Source organism: Pleurodeles waltl, chromosome 6 (assembly GCF_031143425.1).
Source record: "Pleurodeles waltl isolate 20211129_DDA chromosome 6, aPleWal1.hap1.20221129, whole genome shotgun sequence".
In the NCBI taxonomy this organism is placed as follows: domain Eukaryota; kingdom Metazoa; phylum Chordata; class Amphibia; order Caudata; family Salamandridae; genus Pleurodeles; species Pleurodeles waltl.
In genome coordinates, this window is record NC_090445.1 from 1,723,933,991 (window position 1) to 1,723,952,311 (window position 18,321).

The 18,321-nt window shown below is 55.4% G+C and overlaps 1 protein-coding gene across 1 annotated transcript in view; it reads left to right on the forward strand.

Annotated features, from left to right (window-relative positions):
* The first annotated feature begins 10,792 nt into the window (after positions 1–10,792).
* Positions 10,793–18,321, forward strand: part of PPP1R10 (protein phosphatase 1 regulatory subunit 10) — a 38,886-nt gene continuing 31,357 nt past the window's right edge. Inside the window, 1 exon segment of the mRNA XM_069241964.1 lies at positions 10,793–10,932. The gene's annotated coding sequence lies outside the window, so the exon portion shown is untranslated.

Here is an 18,321-nt window from a genome sequence, read left to right on the forward strand (position 1 = left end):
AAGGGACAAGTAGATCTTTTTACAGGACAAGTAGATTTGAGAAGCAACCTGTCCCCTGGACAAGTAGATATTTTAATAAATTCCACACCCCTGCCAACTGACCAATTAGGTATTAGGGGGATAGACTGGGAGACCCTAATAAAACGCAATGACAAGGGGCTAAAACTAGAGATGCGAGGGGAGAATTGATGACGTCAGGAGACGCTGTCCGAGGTTCTGTTGTTGGGCTCATACTCTGAGAGCCTGATGCGTGACTGACTGATTGATGACCTGAAGACAAAGACAGATTTTATTGCTGATCCATTCTGTGGATAGGTAGCTATGAAAATGTGACTGACTAACTGAGCCTTTTCTTCTAGGTACCAACTGCGCTGATTATAGAATTTTCACTTAGATAGATCTTTTTTCCAAATTAATGTTTTTCTCTAAAATGTTTTGCATGAAGCCAACATGCTGATGCTAATCTTGGCTAGGTAGGCTGTTAGGGGTGACGTTGACAGTGACAAATGACTGACGAGCTATTTGCTGAAACCTGCTATTAATGCTGGTATTCTTTTGGCGTATGAAGATGCATTTACGCATGTGTTTTCTTCAAGTTATAAGATGATGTTTTCATTAACGAATTAATAATTGAACTGATTGAATAAAGATTGATCTAACAGATTATTTAGAATTTTAATTAATAGGGAAATAAAACTTGTTTAACTCTTCACCAAGTTGTGGTTATTCAGGAGAAGATGTTTTATTAATGGTAGTTTATGCTACTTATTGATTTCAGTAGTCACTACATGACTGGGATACTCCAAGCGATTCAAAAGGCTAATCGACGTATACACGTCCCCTTGTAAGTATACTTACTAGGGACCAGGCGCGCTTGCGCCTTCACTCAGCCTCTGAGGAAAGGTAACGTCATAAGTCCCGTCCTCCTGCTTCCTCACAGCGGCAGACTTCACTCAGCCTCTAAGGAAAGGTGGTCATAAGTCCCCTCCTCCTGCCTCCTCACAGCAGCAGCCTTCACTCAGCCTCTGAGGAAAGGTAACGTCATAAGCCCCCTCCTGCTGCCTCTTCACTACGGCAGCCTTCACTCAGCCTCCAAGGGAAGGTAACGGCACAGCCTTCACTCAGCCTCTGAGGGAAGGTAACATTACAGCCTTCACTCAGCCTCCGAGGGAAGGTGGTCATAAGCCCCCTCCTCCTGCCTCCTCACAGCGGCAGCCTTCACTCAGCCTCTGAGCAGCGGTGACATCATAAGTTCCCTCCTCCTGCCTCCTCACAGCGGCAGCCTCCAAGGGAAAGTAATGTCACAGCCTTCACTCAGCCTCCAAGGGAAGATGGTCATGAGCCCCCTCCTGCTGCCTCTTCACAGCAGCAGCCTTCCCTCAGCCTCCAAGGGAAGGTAACGTGACAGCCTTCACTCAGCCTCCAAGGGAAGGCGGTCATAAGCCCCCTCCTCCTGCCTCCTCACAGCGGCAGCCTTCACTCAGCCTCTGAGGAAAGGTGGTCATAAGTCCCCTCCTCCTGCCTCCTCACAGCGGCAGCCTTCACTCAGCCTCCAAGGGAAGGTAACGTCACAGCCTTCACTCAGCCTCTGAGAAAAGGTGGTCATAAGTCCCCTCCTCCTGCCTCCTCACAGCGGCAGCCTTCACTCAGCCTCCAAGGGAAGGTAACGTCACAGCCTTCACTCAGCCTCTGAGAAAAGGTGGTCATAAGTCCCCTCCTCCTACCTCCTCACAGCGGCAGCCTTGACTCAGCCTCCAAGGGAAGGTAACGTCACAGCCTTCACTCAGCCTCCAAGGGAAGGTGGTCATAAGCCCCCTCCTCCTGCCTCCTCACAGCGGCAGCCTTCACTCAGCCTCCAAGGTAACGTCACAGCCTTCACTCAGCCTCCATGGGAAGGTGGTCATAAGCCCCCTCTTCCTGCCTCCTCACAGCGTTAGCCTTCACTCAGCCTCCAAGGGAAGGTAACGTCACAGCCTTCACTCAGCCTCTGAAGAAAGGTGGTCATAAGTCCCCTCCTCCTGCCTCCTCACAGCGGCAGCCTTCACTTAGCCTCCAAGGGAAAGTAATGTCACAGCCTTCACTCAGCCTCCAAGGGAAGATGGTCATGAGCCCCCTCCTGCTGCCTCTTCACAGCAGCAGCCTTCCCTCAGCCTCCAAGGGAAGGTAACGTCACAGCCTTCACTCAGCCTCCAAAGGAAGGTGGTCATAAGCCCCCTCCTCCTGCCTCCTCACAGCGGTAGCCTTCACTCAGCCTCCAAGGGAAGGTAACGTCACAGCCTTCACTCAGCCTCCAAGGGAAGGTGGTCATAAGCCCCCTCCTCCTGCCTCCTCACAGCGGCAGCCTTCACTCAGCCTCCAAGGGAAGGTAACGTCACAGCCTTCACTCAGCCTCTGAGAAAAGGTGGTCATAAGTCCCCTCCTCCTACCTCCTCACAGCGGCAGCCTTCACTCAGCCTCCAAGGGAAGGTAACGTCACAGCCTTCACTCAGCCTCCAAGGGAAGGTGGTCATAAGCCCCCTCCTCCTGCCTCCTCACAGCGGCAGCCTTCACTCAGCCTCCAAGGTAACGTCACAGCCTTCACTCAGCCTCCATGGGAAGGTGGTCATAAGCCCCCTCTTCCTGCCTCCTCACAGCGTTAGCCTTCACTCAGCCTCCAAGGGAAGGTAACGTCACAGCCTTCACTCAGCCTCTGAAGAAAGGTGGTCATAAGTCCCCTCCTCCTGCCTCCTCACAGCGGCAGCCTTCACTTAGCCTCCAAGGGAAAGTAATGTCACAGCCTTCACTCAGCCTCCAAGGGAAGATGGTCATGAGCCCCCTCCTGCTGCCTCTTCACAGCAGCAGCCTTCCCTCAGCCTCCAAGGGAAGGTAACGTCACAGCCTTCACTCAGCCTCCAAAGGAAGGTGGTCATAAGCCCCCTCCTCCTGCCTCCTCACAGCGGTAGCCTTCACTCAGCCTCCAAGGGAAGGTAACGTCACAGCCTTCACTCAGCCTCCAAGGGAAGGTGGTCATAAGCCCCCTCCTCCTGCCTCCTCACAGCGGCAGCCTTCACTCAGCCTCCAAGGGAAGGTAACGTCACAGCCTTCACTCAGCCTCTGAGAAAAGGTGGTCATAAGTCCCCTCCTCCTACCTCCTCACAGCGGCAGCCTTCACTCAGCCTCCAAGGGAAGGTAACGTCACAGCCTTCACTCAGCCTCCAAGGGAAGGTGGTCATAAGCCCCCTCCTCCTGCCTCCTCACAGCGGCAGCCTTCACTCAGCCTCCAAGGTAACGTCACAGCCTTCACTCAGCCTCCATGGGAAGGTGGTCATAAGCCCCCTCTTCCTGCCTCCTCACAGCGTTAGCCTTCACTCAGCCTCCAAGGGAAGGTAACGTCACAGCCTTCACTCAGCCTCCAAGGGAAGGTAACGTCACAGCCTTCACTCAGCCTCTGAAGAAAGGTGGTCATAAGTCCCCTCCTCCTGCCTCCTCACAGCGGCAGCCTTCACTTAGCCTCCAAGGGAAAGTAATGTCACAGCCTTCACTCAGCCTCCAAGGGAAGATGGTCATGAGCCCCCTCCTGCTGCCTCTTCACAGCAGCAGCCTTCCCTCAGCCTCCAAGGGAAGGTAACGTGACAGCCTTCACTCGGCCTCCAAGGGAAGGCGGTCATAAGCCGCCTCCTCACAGCGGCAGCCTTCACTCAGCCTCTGAGGAAAGGTGGTCATAAGTCCCCTCCTCCTGCCTCCTCACAGCGGCAGCCTTCACTTAGCCTCCAAGGGAAAGTAATGTCACAGCCTTCACTCAGCCTCCAAGGGAAGATGGTCATGAGCCCCCTCCTGCTGCCTCTTCACAGCAGCAGCCTTCCCTCAGCCTCCAAGGGAAGGTAACGTCACAGCCTTCACTCAGCCTCCAAAGGAAGGTGGTCATAAGCCCCCTCCTCCTGCCTCCTCACAGCGGTAGCCTTCACTCAGCCTCCAAGGGAAGGTAACGTCACAGCCTTCACTCAGCCTCCAAGGGAAGGTGGTCATAAGCCCCCTCCTCCTGCCTCCTCACAGCGGCAGCCTTCACTCAGCCTCCAAGGGAAGGTAACGTCACAGCCTTCACTCAGCCTCTGAGAAAAGGTGGTCATAAGTCCCCTCCTCCTACCTCCTCACAGCGGCAGCCTTCACTCAGCCTCCAAGGGAAGGTAACGTCACAGCCTTCACTCAGCCTCCAAGGGAAGGTGGTCATAAGCCCCCTCCTCCTGCCTCCTCACAGCGGCAGCCTTCACTCAGCCTCCAAGGTAACGTCACAGCCTTCACTCAGCCTCCATGGGAAGGTGGTCATAAGCCCCCTCTTCCTGCCTCCTCACAGCGTTAGCCTTCACTCAGCCTCCAAGGGAAGGTAACGTCACAGCCTTCACTCAGCCTCTGAAGAAAGGTGGTCATAAGTCCCCTCCTCCTGCCTCCTCACAGCGGCAGCCTTCACTTAGCCTCCAAGGGAAAGTAATGTCACAGCCTTCACTCAGCCTCCAAGGGAAGATGGTCATGAGCCCCCTCCTGCTGCCTCTTCACAGCAGCAGCCTTCCCTCAGCCTCCAAGGGAAGGTAACGTCACAGCCTTCACTCAGCCTCCAAAGGAAGGTGGTCATAAGCCCCCTCCTCCTGCCTCCTCACAGCGGTAGCCTTCACTCAGCCTCCAAGGGAAGGTAACGTCACAGCCTTCACTCAGCCTCCAAGGGAAGGTGGTCATAAGCCCCCTCCTCCTGCCTCCTCACAGCGGCAGCCTTCACTCAGCCTCCAAGGGAAGGTAACGTCACAGCCTTCACTCAGCCTCTGAGAAAAGGTGGTCATAAGTCCCCTCCTCCTACCTCCTCACAGCGGCAGCCTTCACTCAGCCTCCAAGGGAAGGTAACGTCACAGCCTTCACTCAGCCTCCAAGGGAAGGTGGTCATAAGCCCCCTCCTCCTGCCTCCTCACAGCGGCAGCCTTCACTCAGCCTCCAAGGTAACGTCACAGCCTTCACTCAGCCTCCATGGGAAGGTGGTCATAAGCCCCCTCTTCCTGCCTCCTCACAGCGTTAGCCTTCACTCAGCCTCCAAGGGAAGGTAACGTCACAGCCTTCACTCAGCCTCCAAGGGAAGGTAACGTCACAGCCTTCACTCAGCCTCTGAAGAAAGGTGGTCATAAGTCCCCTCCTCCTGCCTCCTCACAGCGGCAGCCTTCACTTAGCCTCCAAGGGAAAGTAATGTCACAGCCTTCACTCAGCCTCCAAGGGAAGATGGTCATGAGCCCCCTCCTGCTGCCTCTTCACAGCAGCAGCCTTCCCTCAGCCTCCAAGGGAAGGTAACGTGACAGCCTTCACTCGGCCTCCAAGGGAAGGCGGTCATAAGCCGCCTCCTCACAGCGGCAGCCTTCACTCAGCCTCTGAGGAAAGGTGGTCATAAGTCCCCTCCTCCTGCCTCCTCACAGCGGCAGCCTTCACTTAGCCTCCAAGGGAAAGTAATGTCACAGCCTTCACTCAGCCTCCAAGGGAAGATGGTCATGAGCCCCCTCCTGCTGCCTCTTCACAGCAGCAGCCTTCCCTCAGCCTCCAAGGGAAGGTAACGTCACAGCCTTCACTCAGCCTCCAAAGGAAGGTGGTCATAAGCCCCCTCCTCCTGCCTCCTCACAGCGGTAGCCTTCACTCAGCCTCCAAGGGAAGGTAACGTCACAGCCTTCACTCAGCCTCCAAGGGAAGGTGGTCATAAGCCCCCTCCTCCTGCCTCCTCACAGCGGCAGCCTTCACTCAGCCTCCAAGGGAAGGTAACGTCACAGCCTTCACTCAGCCTCTGAGAAAAGGTGGTCATAAGTCCCCTCCTCCTACCTCCTCACAGCGGCAGCCTTCACTCAGCCTCCAAGGGAAGGTAACGTCACAGCCTTCACTCAGCCTCCAAGGGAAGGTGGTCATAAGCCCCCTCCTCCTGCCTCCTCACAGCGGCAGCCTTCACTCAGCCTCCAAGGTAACGTCACAGCCTTCACTCAGCCTCCATGGGAAGGTGGTCATAAGCCCCCTCTTCCTGCCTCCTCACAGCGTTAGCCTTCACTCAGCCTCCAAGGGAAGGTAACGTCACAGCCTTCACTCAGCCTCTGAAGAAAGGTGGTCATAAGTCCCCTCCTCCTGCCTCCTCACAGCGGCAGCCTTCACTTAGCCTCCAAGGGAAAGTAATGTCACAGCCTTCACTCAGCCTCCAAGGGAAGATGGTCATGAGCCCCCTCCTGCTGCCTCTTCACAGCAGCAGCCTTCCCTCAGCCTCCAAGGGAAGGTAACGTCACAGCCTTCACTCAGCCTCCAAAGGAAGGTGGTCATAAGCCCCCTCCTCCTGCCTCCTCACAGCGGTAGCCTTCACTCAGCCTCCAAGGGAAGGTAACGTCACAGCCTTCACTCAGCCTCCAAGGGAAGGTGGTCATAAGCCCCCTCCTCCTGCCTCCTCACAGCGGCAGCCTTCACTCAGCCTCCAAGGGAAGGTAACGTCACAGCCTTCACTCAGCCTCTGAGAAAAGGTGGTCATAAGTCCCCTCCTCCTACCTCCTCACAGCGGCAGCCTTCACTCAGCCTCCAAGGGAAGGTAACGTCACAGCCTTCACTCAGCCTCCAAGGGAAGGTGGTCATAAGCCCCCTCCTCCTGCCTCCTCACAGCGGCAGCCTTCACTCAGCCTCCAAGGTAACGTCACAGCCTTCACTCAGCCTCCATGGGAAGGTGGTCATAAGCCCCCTCTTCCTGCCTCCTCACAGCGTTAGCCTTCACTCAGCCTCCAAGGGAAGGTAACGTCACAGCCTTCACTCAGCCTCTGAAGAAAGGTGGTCATAAGTCCCCTCCTCCTGCCTCCTCACAGCGGCAGCCTTCACTTAGCCTCCAAGGGAAAGTAATGTCACAGCCTTCACTCAGCCTCCAAGGGAAGATGGTCATGAGCCCCCTCCTGCTGCCTCTTCACAGCAGCAGCCTTCCCTCAGCCTCCAAGGGAAGGTAACGTGACAGCCTTCACTCGGCCTCCAAGGGAAGGCGGTCATAAGCCGCCTCCTCACAGCGGCAGCCTTCACTCAGCCTCTGAGGAAAGGTGGTCATAAGTCCCCTCCTCCTGCCTCCTCACAGCGGCAGCCTTCACTTAGCCTCCAAGGGAAGGTAACGTCACAGCCTTCACTCAGCCTCCAAGGGAAGGTAACGTCACAGCCTTCACTCAGCCTCTGAGAAAAGGTAGTCATAAGCCCCCTCCTCCTGCCTCCTCATAGTGGCAGCCTTCACTCAGCCTCCAAGGGAAGGTAACGTCACAGCCTTCACTCAGCCTCTAAGGGAAGGTGGTCATAAGCCCCCTCCTCCTGCCTCCTCACAGCGGCAGCCTTCACTCAGCCTCCAAGGGAAGGTAACGTCACAGCCTTCACTCAGCCTCCAAGGGAAGGTGGTCATAAGCCCCCTCCTGCTGCCTCTTCACAGCAGCAGCCTTCCCTCAGCCTCCAAGGGAAGGTAACGTGACAGCCTTCACTCAGCCTCCAAGGGAAGGTAACGTCACAGCCTTCCCTCAGCCTCCAAGGGAAGGTAACGTGACAGCCTTCATGCAGCCACAAGGGAAGGCGGTCATAAGCCGCCTCCTCACAGCGGCAGCCTTCACTCAGCCTCCAAGGGAAGGTAACGTCACAGCCTTCACTCAGCCTCCAAGGGAAGGTGGTCATAAGCCCCCTCCTCCTGCCTCCTCACAGCGGCAGCCTTCACTCAGCCTCCAAGGTAACGTCACAGCCTTCACTCAGCCTCCATGGGAAGGTGGTCATAAGCCCCCTCTTCCTGCCTCCTCACAGCGTTAGCCTTCACTCAGCCTCCAAGGGAAGGTAACGTCACAGCCTTCACTCAGCCTCTGAAGAAAGGTGGTCATAAGTCCCCTCCTCCTGCCTCCTCACAGCGGCAGCCTTCACTTAGCCTCCAAGGGAAAGTAATGTCACAGCCTTCACTCAGCCTCCAAGGGAAGATGGTCATGAGCCCCCTCCTGCTGCCTCTTCACAGCAGCAGCCTTCCCTCAGCCTCCAAGGGAAGGTAACGTCACAGCCTTCACTCAGCCTCCAAAGGAAGGTGGTCATAAGCCCCCTCCTCCTGCCTCCTCACAGCGGTAGCCTTCACTCAGCCTCCAAGGGAAGGTAACGTCACAGCCTTCACTCAGCCTCCAAGGGAAGGTGGTCATAAGCCCCCTCCTCCTGCCTCCTCACAGCGGCAGCCTTCACTCAGCCTCCAAGGGAAGGTAACGTCACAGCCTTCACTCAGCCTCTGAGAAAAGGTGGTCATAAGTCCCCTCCTCCTACCTCCTCACAGCGGCAGCCTTCACTCAGCCTCCAAGGGAAGGTAACGTCACAGCCTTCACTCAGCCTCCAAGGGAAGGTGGTCATAAGCCCCCTCCTCCTGCCTCCTCACAGCGGCAGCCTTCACTCAGCCTCCAAGGTAACGTCACAGCCTTCACTCAGCCTCCATGGGAAGGTGGTCATAAGCCCCCTCTTCCTGCCTCCTCACAGCGTTAGCCTTCACTCAGCCTCCAAGGGAAGGTAACGTCACAGCCTTCACTCAGCCTCTGAAGAAAGGTGGTCATAAGTCCCCTCCTCCTGCCTCCTCACAGCGGCAGCCTTCACTTAGCCTCCAAGGGAAAGTAATGTCACAGCCTTCACTCAGCCTCCAAGGGAAGATGGTCATGAGCCCCCTCCTGCTGCCTCTTCACAGCAGCAGCCTTCCCTCAGCCTCCAAGGGAAGGTAACGTGACAGCCTTCACTCAGCCTCCAAGGGAAGGCGGTCATAAGCCGCCTCCTCACAGCGGCAGCCTTCACTCAGCCTCTGAGGAAAGGTGGTCATAAGTCCCCTCCTCCTGCCTCCTCACAGCGGCAGCCTTCACTTAGCCTCCAAGGGAAGGTAACGTCACAGCCTTCACTCAGCCTCCAAGGGAAGGTGGTCATAAGCCCCCTCCTGCTGCCTCTTCACAGCAGCAGCCTTCACTCAGCCTCCAAGGGAAGGTAACGTCACAGCCTTCCCTCAGCCTCCAAAGGAAGGTGGTCATAAGCCCCCTCCTCCTGCCTCCTCACAGCGGTAGCCTTCACTCAGCCTCCAAGGGAAGGTAACGTCACAGCCTTCACTCAGCCTCCAAGGGAAGGTGGTCATAAGCCCCCTCCTCCTGCCTCCTCACAGCGGCAGCCTTCACTCAGCCTCCAAGGTAACGTCACAGCCTTCACTCAGCCTCCATGGGAAGGTGGTCATAAGCCCCCTCTTCCTGCCTCCTCACAGCGTTAGCCTTCACTCAGCCTCCAAGGGAAGGTAACGTCACAGCCTTCACTCAGCCTCTGAAGAAAGGTGGTCATAAGTCCCCTCCTCCTGCCTCCTCACAGCGGCAGCCTTCACTTAGCCTCCAAGGGAAAGTAATGTCACAGCCTTCACTCAGCCTCCAAGGGAAGATGGTCATGAGCCCCCTCCTGCTGCCTCTTCACAGCAGCAGCCTTCCCTCAGCCTCCAAGGGAAGGTAACGTGACAGCCTTCACTCAGCCTCCAAGGGAAGGCGGTCATAAGCCGCCTCCTCACAGCGGCAGCCTTCACTCAGCCTCTGAGGAAAGGTGGTCATAAGTCCCCTCCTCCTGCCTCCTCACAGCGGCAGCCTTCACTTAGCCTCCAAGGGAAGGTAACGTCACAGCCTTCACTCAGCCTCCAAGGGAAGGTGGTCATAAGCCCCCTCCTGCTGCCTCTTCACAGCAGCAGCCTTCACTCAGCCTCCAAGGGAAGGTAACGTCACAGCCTTCCCTCAGCCTCCAAGGGAAGGTAACGTGACAGCCTTCATGCAGCCACAAGGGAAGGCGGTCATAAGCCGCCTCCTCACAGCGGCAGCCTTCACTCAGCCTCCAAGGGAAGGTAACGTCACAGCCTTCACTCAGCCTCCAAGGGAAGGTAACGTCATAAGTCCCCTCCTCCTGCCTCATTGGAGCGGCGGTGACGTCATAAGCCCCAAGTTCTGCCTCCATGGAGCGGCAGTTACGTCATGAGCCCCACCTCCCCCCTCCCAGCTCGTCCCCAGAACAAAGCGCACAAGTACAGAGCGCGGAGTCGCGCGCAGCACATGTTCCTGAGAGGTCATGCGCTGCTCGCGCGCCGCTGCAGCGTACGTGACGTACGTGCCGCACGTGCCGCCGCCTAGCCGAGCTCCGCGGTCACGCGCAGCCAAAGCCCACCTTGTTTTCGCTCAGGTCTCATACTGATCGCGGAAGGGCGGGGTGCGTATGCGCGCGCGCGATCTGACAGAGGTGACGGCTGCGATAAAATACGCATGCGTGGTAGTGAAAAGGGTGCGTCCAACGTAAGGTTGCTTTTAAAATTATTTTTCCCTCTGGGAGTTGAAAATTTAGAAAAAATGTTAACTGTCCTTGCGATTTTTGTGTTTGAAAACGGCATTTCTAATAACTATCTTAATGGGGGGGGGGGGGGGTCAAGGACGTCTGGTCAGCAGGTCCTGATCAGCCAATCAGAGGGCTGCCAACCCCCCCATGCGCGCGCCACTGCGGTACCGCCTCTTGTGACGTCAGCGGCCGTATATAAACTGGTCCGCGCGCGCTCCCGATTATTCTGGGGGTCGGTTTGAGGTAAGTACGGACATCTGTAACAGCGCGTTAGAAGCATGAGGCCAGCGGGGGCGGGTGAGCGTCGCAGAAACCGCCAGTCATTCTGAATCTAGTCTTTTTGTCTCATTTCTCGCAGGTTGAATTGTTCCTTTGAGGGAAGACGCCGTAAGAGAGTGACAGGTCACGACAAGCAGGCAGGCCCCCAGGACAGACACTGCGACCATCACCCCTTTGTTGTTGCGACTGAAACGAATAGCCCCATAGACTTTGCCCTTGCCGCGGAGGCGCCATGGCCTCTTGTGTGTGAGCCCCTCTTTGTGTTTTAAGCACAAACCCCCCCTCAACGCGCCGAAGGACAGAATCTGGATAGTAAGTGTCGCAGTGGATCGGGCAGCGGCCACGACTTTTTTTTTTCTTTTTTTTAAAAAAAAAAAAACAAAAAAACACACTTGGATCCCCTTGTACGCGGACGACGCCCGTGGAGCGCTGGAGGTGTCTGGTGCCCGCGGGAGGAGGCGCCCCGGCGGAGGGGGAATGAGCTCGCGCGGCACAAGATGGCGGCGGCGGGGCGCGCGCGAGGCGCCGGAGGCGGCGGCCGCCATCTTGTGGCGCGCGGGACCCGCGGCGACGCCGCCATGAGCAATCTGCGCATAAAGATTGCGGCGGGAGGGCAGGGCGGGCGGCGAGCTCTGGAGGGCCACATCAGGGGAGGGAGATGAGGGCTGCCGGTGTCACGAGCCTTAGGGGCGCTGTGGTGAGTGTGGCTTGCCTGTTGAGGGATGCACGAGGGGAGGGCGAGCCTTGATTCTTGTGTCTGAGATCAGTCTTCATACGGTATATCCGCGCGGTCGGGGCGGCTGTAAAATGGCGGCCGAGACCCTAAGATGGCGCCCGCGGGGACGCCCCGCCCCTCCGGGGCCGCTCGGGGTCCCGCGGGAGGGGTACGTGACCCACCCAGCCGGGCAGAGCGACTTCCGCAGTCACCGGTGTGGCCTGCCCAGGACCCTCACCCCCCCTCTCGTACTCACTCGGTCCTGGGCCCCTGACCCTCACCCCCCCTCTCGTACTCACCGTCGGACCAGGACCCTCACCCCCCCCCTCTCGTACTCACTCGGTCCTGGGCCCCTGACCCTCACTCCCCCTCTCGTACTCACTCGGTCCTGGGCCCCTGACCCTCACCCCCTCTCGTACTCACTCGGTCCTGGGCCCCTGACCCTCACCCCCCTCGTACTCACTCGGTCCTGGGCCCCTGACCCTCACCCCCCTCGTACTCACCGTCGGACCTGGACCCTCACCCCCTCTCGTACTCACTCTGCCCCGAGGCCTGGACTGTACCCGCCTCTACTCTCCCTCCTCTGAGTCTCGCATACCCACCTGTACCCCGGGGTTTTGGTCCTACCCACCTCCTGCTCACGCCCTGACCCTCGGCCATACCCACCCCTCGTACCCTCCAAATACACCCATTCCCTTCTCTTGTGCTCGCCCTTGATTACATCTGGATTATTGCCACGTTGATCATGTGCCACCCGATGGCCTCTTACCCTGTGATGCTATAACTACCTTTTTACCTACTTGTGCCGCATTGTTCTCTATTCCATCAGCTTTGTTTTCGGCGAACATGTGCCCTCCCATTGCTGTTTTGTGTCTCCTTGTTGGTGTCTCGTCCTCCTTTCTTGTTGCCTTCCCCTGCCTGAACTGTTTTTTTTTTATCTCCCATGTTGCCCCATTTGGTTACTGAGTGCCCATGTGTGTCAGTGGACGGGGCAAGCCCTGGAAGGCTCCCGGTGGCATTGTTTGGGTGCCCTTGCTTAGGGCGTGTGACGCCTACCTCTACTTTGTGTTGTGTTCCCTGTGGCCCCTGTCTACCTCGCCTAGGCCCCCCTGTCTTGTTCTCGGTGGCTCCAGCCTCTCTGCCTCGCCCCCCTGTCTTGTTCCCCGTGGCCCCTGCCTGTCTACCTCGCCTAGCCCCCCCGTCTTGTTCCCTTTGGCCCTTGCCTACCTCAGCCCCCCCCCTATCTTGTTCCCCGTGGCCCCTGCCTCTCTACCTCGCCTAGGCCCCCGTCTTGTTCCCTGTGGCCCCTGCCTGTCTACCTCGCCTAGCCCCCCCGTCTTGTTCCCTTTGGCCCCTGCCTGTCTACCTCGCCTAGGCCCCCCCGTCTTGTTCCCCGTGGCCCCTGCCTGTCTACCTCGCCTAGGCCCCCCCGTCTTGTTCCCTTTGGCCCTTGCCTACCTCAGCCCCCCCCCCCCCCCCCTATCTTGTTCCCTGTGGCCCCTTCCTGTCTACCTCGCCTAGGCCCCCCTGCCTGTCTACCTCGCCTAGGCCCCCCCGTCTTGTTCCCTTTGGCCCTTGCCTACCTCAGCCCCCCCCCCTATCTTGTTCCCTGTGGCCCCTTCCTGTCTACCTCGCCTAGGCCCCCCTGTCTTGTTCCCTGTGCCCCCTGCCTGTCTACCTCGCCTAGGCCCCCCCGTCTTGTTCCCCGTGGCCCCTGCCTGTCTACCTCGCCTAGGCCCCCCCCGTCTTGTTCCCCGTGGCCCCTGCCTGTCTACCTCGCCTAGGCCCCCCCGTCTTGTTCCCCGTGGCCCCTGCCTGTCTACCTCGCCTAGGCCCCCCCGTCTTGTTCCCCGTGGCCCCTGCCTGTCTACCTCGCCTAGGCCCCCCCGTCTTGCTGTCTGTTACTCTCCACTGTGGTGGTACTTACCTGGCTCGGGGAGTGCACGATCGCCCCTCTGCTTCGTAGGAATCCACGAAGAGCACCACAGCGGAGCCTGGAGTGTGTTGTGATCCGTCCACAGACCCTTCTGGGCCCTCCCTGCGCTGGCCTCTGCGCTCAACTAACCTGCTTTGTATGTTGTAGATGTGAATGCTACTACTGGACCTCCGTTCAGGGGCTCTGACAAGTAAAGCCCGGGGTGAGGGGCCTGCTCTGGGTGCGCTGTGCCCACTGCTGTGCCCGCTTAGCTCCTGCACTATGCAATAGGCATAAGATGGCACCTGTAGCCGCCGTCCAAGGCACAGCCAAGGTCACCCGGTAAGCAAACCACCTTTCTGGTCTTCTTGCATCGCCTTTCCATGTCATGCCATGCATGCGGGCCCTCGGCCGAGGTCCTGCCGCTGCAGATGTATTACGTTGATTTTACCTCTTGATTGCAACGCTCTATCAATATTTAAATAAATTAGGCCCTGCATGTCTCATCCCACTACAGCTGCTACCTTCCGTTCCGGCCCTCCTTGGTGCCTCGTCTAGTGCTTTACCGTCCAGTGACCTGCCGCTGGTCCAGTGGTAGCATTGCAGCGTCTTCCTAGCGTTCTGTAGCGACCCGTTCCAATAAATGGTACAAAATAAGTGCAAGTATACTTCTTGTTTGTAACTGCCAGGATATAACGCATCCTCGAAGCTCAAACTGCAACAAAATAAACACCTTTGAAGGGGTTATGATGGTCAGACCCAGTGAGACTCCGCTTAACATGACATAAGCAGCCAGTGGCACTTCTAACACTTTAGAAACCCGCTTTCCCCAAAAATGCCATCTTACTAGTGGCCCCTGGAATGTGCCAGCAGCAGAACATGACGTTGGTTGTACTGCAGCGTGCTCAGTGGTGCCAGGGAATGAGCCATCGTGAGCAGAGCGACTCGTCACCATCCCACCTTGCATTCTGCTCTTAGCGCAGTATTGCAGGGGTCTCCAGCCTTTTGTGTAATAAGAGCTACTGAAGTTCAATAAAATATCTTTCAGAGCTAATATTAGTGTTGTAATAGTGACATCGAACAAGGTAATGTGGCCACTTCAAGCTATTATGTGAGCAATGATCATATTGGTGCGTCTTGCAGTCCTGATCTGAAAAAAGTTTTCTTAACTTGAATACATATAACACTGCATAGAGAAGTCTCCGCGATACTGGTATTTAGCATTGAAATAGCACTTAAATATAATATCGGTAAAGGCGTCCTGGCATTTAAATAACATATTTGTTAACTAACAGGATGGTTGCAATGGCTTGATTGAAAAGTTTCACGTTTTAGACAAACATCTGTTAGGAGTTCTGAAAGTGCACACCTTTTTTTTGGGGGTGGGATTTATTTTGCCAAAGGTATTTTCTTAACTGTGGAGACATTTTAGATTTAGTGGGCTGGGTTGCGCATAGAGCTGTTTGTAGGGAGCTACAAGTAGCCCGCGAGCTAATTGAGGAATCCTGGTGCGCACTGTATCCCATTCCACAGGGAAACGAGTGGAGGGAAAGTGAACTTTTAAATACTCCACTTACTTTTGCATGAGCACATCAACAAATGCATATTTGCTTGTGCTTAAATACAGTTCTCAAAGATTCTTGATTTCTTTGTCTATTTCTGTAAATGCCCGTGAACTCATAAAATATGTAAACATGAACTAATGCAAAAACACGTTCTGCTGTGATCTTCACGATTGGGCCTGGTCTGGTGATAACTTAGACCGTTTGTTTCTATTACATTTCTATCCATCTTTTGGCTGCCCCCACTGAGTAATGGCAGTTTACTCTTCCACACTTTTGGCACACAAAGTAGTTTTATTCATTGCCCCTAAATTTCATAGTAACTTGACAAAATGCCTTTTTTGTGAATGTTTTATTTTGAAAGCAAAGATTCGTCCCCCTCCTTTCCAACTTGTGCAAGTATTCTCATCTAATCGAAGAGCATTGCACGTCGCCTTATTGTTAAACCTTTGAACCATATGCACTGTTTTTGGAACTGAAAAAACTCGCATATAACTCGTATTTAGAGATCGCATCCTCATAATAAAGGCTCTGCATTAATGAACCATAAATGCAAGCTCAAACATTATGAACATAAGGGCACACGTTTCCTCTAGTGCAGTCAGCCCTTATCCTGCCCCATAACGTGTTATAGAAAACTGGCAGCCAAAGGGTTTATGCTGCAGGGGGTTGGGCCTACCTGGCCCAATGTAAAAATAAACCGTACTTGTCCTTTACCTCAAACTGATCCATGCTGCAGAGAAGTGTCTTGTGTGGGTCCACGGGCAGGACAGATACTGTCATCACTAGAACTAGGGCTGAGAGCCTCGCCCCCCAAGGACACGTGGCCATGGTGTGCCAGTCACCCTGCCAGAGCGGATGTCCTGAACACGGGAGGATCACACGTGACCCCAGTCTGGTGGCCTCCGAGTCAGCCATGAGTCTGCACACCTGGCACTTGTGCCAATGTGCACTTAAATCAGTGGCCACAGTGAGACCTTTTGGGCCGAACTTAATGGGGTGTAACCCCATCAGTACACGGGTGCCTTTGTAGTACTAGGGTACACCCAGATAATACAGTTTGTGCCTCACTAAAGAGTGCCATCGTTACACCCTGGTATGCCCCCATCACTGCCTAATGCTTTGATCTGTCCCATGCAGCTGTGGACGGTGGCACACCATCAGCTTTAGTGCCTGACCCGTCGTGTGGGCGTGTCCTAGTAGGCACAGCGCCCACTTAGCTCTCAATGCTATAACCTGAAATACCTCCAAATGTGTCCACTTAACACGAGCAGTTTGGCATTGTCCAAACTCGCCTGCTTTGTCCTTGAGCAGCACGGGTGTTACCCTTTAATGCTCGGTATGGTTCCCACACAAGTTGGTAGCATTCTCAGTTCATTGCTCGAGAAGTGCACGGGGTTTGAGGCGGTGCCCAGTTGTTCGGGTTTGTGGATCTCACCACCCTGGGGCTGAGACGGTGCCCAGTGGGATCCAGCCCCCTGCGGATTCGGGGGCTCCTCTGTGTTGTGTGCCCATTCCACCCTTCACGAGCAGCGTAGAGGAGGTGGCTTGGGTGGCAGGTCCGGCTTTCTCTTGGTGTGTGCGAAGAGGAGGCCAGTCTGGGGCCTACGGAAGGTTTGTAGGCGTGGATGTGACTGAGGTGCTGGCACTGGGCGAGAGAGAGTCCTCATCGGCGTGGGAGGGGTCATGAATGTGGCACTTGTGGGGTGAATGATGGGCAGGGTTGTCGGGTGCATGGCACGTGACGCTGGCACCCTCTCACCTTGTATGTTCGCTGTTCTCAGAGGGACATTTGCTACCTCGTATTCTTTGGTACACTTTAAAGTCACTGATCTTACCCTTCTCGGTTGTGTATTTATGGAATCAAACACTTCTCGAGATACAGCTTCCATCAGTGTTTGTATATTTACCTCACCCGTAGGGCGCCCCCTGCAGGAAGGAGTCGATCCTTCTGAGACCTAGGTCCATGGCCCTGATAACTTGAAACCCAACTTCAGTTACTGTGAGCCAGACCGGAATCTGCGCTCTGGGGGAAGCGTTGTGACTTGTACAAGCAAAGGATGGTAGTGCCCACCCTTTCACGCTGGAGCCATGCCCGTCCCGGCCTCTTTCAGGAAAGCATTAAATACTTGGCTCTTCTGTAATTGGTATTTTTCTAATCCTATTTAGTAGAGTTGGCGCCAAGACACCAATGGCTAATCGTGCTTTAGAAGTCGCTTGAACATAACATTGTGTCCCAGTAAATAAACCCCACAAACGTTTAGGGAGGAAAGTGACCTGCACCCTCGTGCCCTGAAGCAGTCACTGGGGCCTTGTGGTGGACGCCTGTGGGGCATGGAGCGTGCTGGTGCTGCGGGAGGTTGCTAATGACCCAGAGTGGCAGAGATACGCAATATCCCACTGGCATGCTGGTACTATTAACCCTGATTGGCACGTGAGACCTATGCCTTGGGCGTGCTGTTAACGCAGAGTGGCACATGTGGGGCAGACTATTCCACTGCCATGCTGGACCTATTAATCAAGATTGACACATAAGAGCTATGCCTTTGGCATGCTGGTGCTGTTAACGTAGAGTGCCACTTGTGGGGCAGAATATTCCCCTAGTTCTATAAACCCAGGGTGGCACATGAGGGGGGGACTAGGCGAATATTACCCTGGCACTCTGCATGCTGGTACTATTAACCAAGAGTGGCACATGTGGGACACAATGTGAGTTGGTAATACTAGACTGCCAGTGTGGTACATACATTAAAGAATATTTCCCTGAAACTATTAACCCGTGGTGGCGCTTATGGGGCCCAATATTCCACTGGTACTCTGCCTGGCATGTTAATCCTATTAACCCACGGTGGCACACATGGAACAGAATATAGCACTGGTACTCTGCCTGGCATGCTAATCAGGTTATCTCACAGTGGCACATATAGTACAGAATATTCTCCTGGCATGCTGGTACTATTAACCCAGAGTGGCACACGTGGGACAGAATATTCCCCTGGCTCTATAAACCCAGGGTGGCACATGGGGGGGGGGGGGGCAATATTACAATCGCACTCTGCATCCTGGTACTATTAACCAAGAGTGGCACATGTGGGGCCGAATATCTGTGTTAGTAGTACTAGACTGCCAGTGTGGCACATACATTAAATAATATTCCCCTGGCGCTATTAACCCACTGTAGCGCACATGGGGCAGAATGTTCATTAAAACCATTAACCGAGAGTGGCACCTGGGCCAGAATATTCCATGGAACCATTAACCCGGAGTGGCACATATGGGGCAGAATATTCCGATGGTACTATTAACCCACAGTAGCACATATAGGACAGAATATGCCACTGGTACTCTGCCTGGCATGCTAATCCTGTTATCCCACCGTGGCGCATATAGTACAGAATATTCTCCTGGCATGCTGGTGCTATTAACCCAGAGTGGCACACATGGGGCAGAATATTCCAATGGGACTATTAACCCGTGGTGGCGCTTATGGGTCAATATTCCACTGGTAC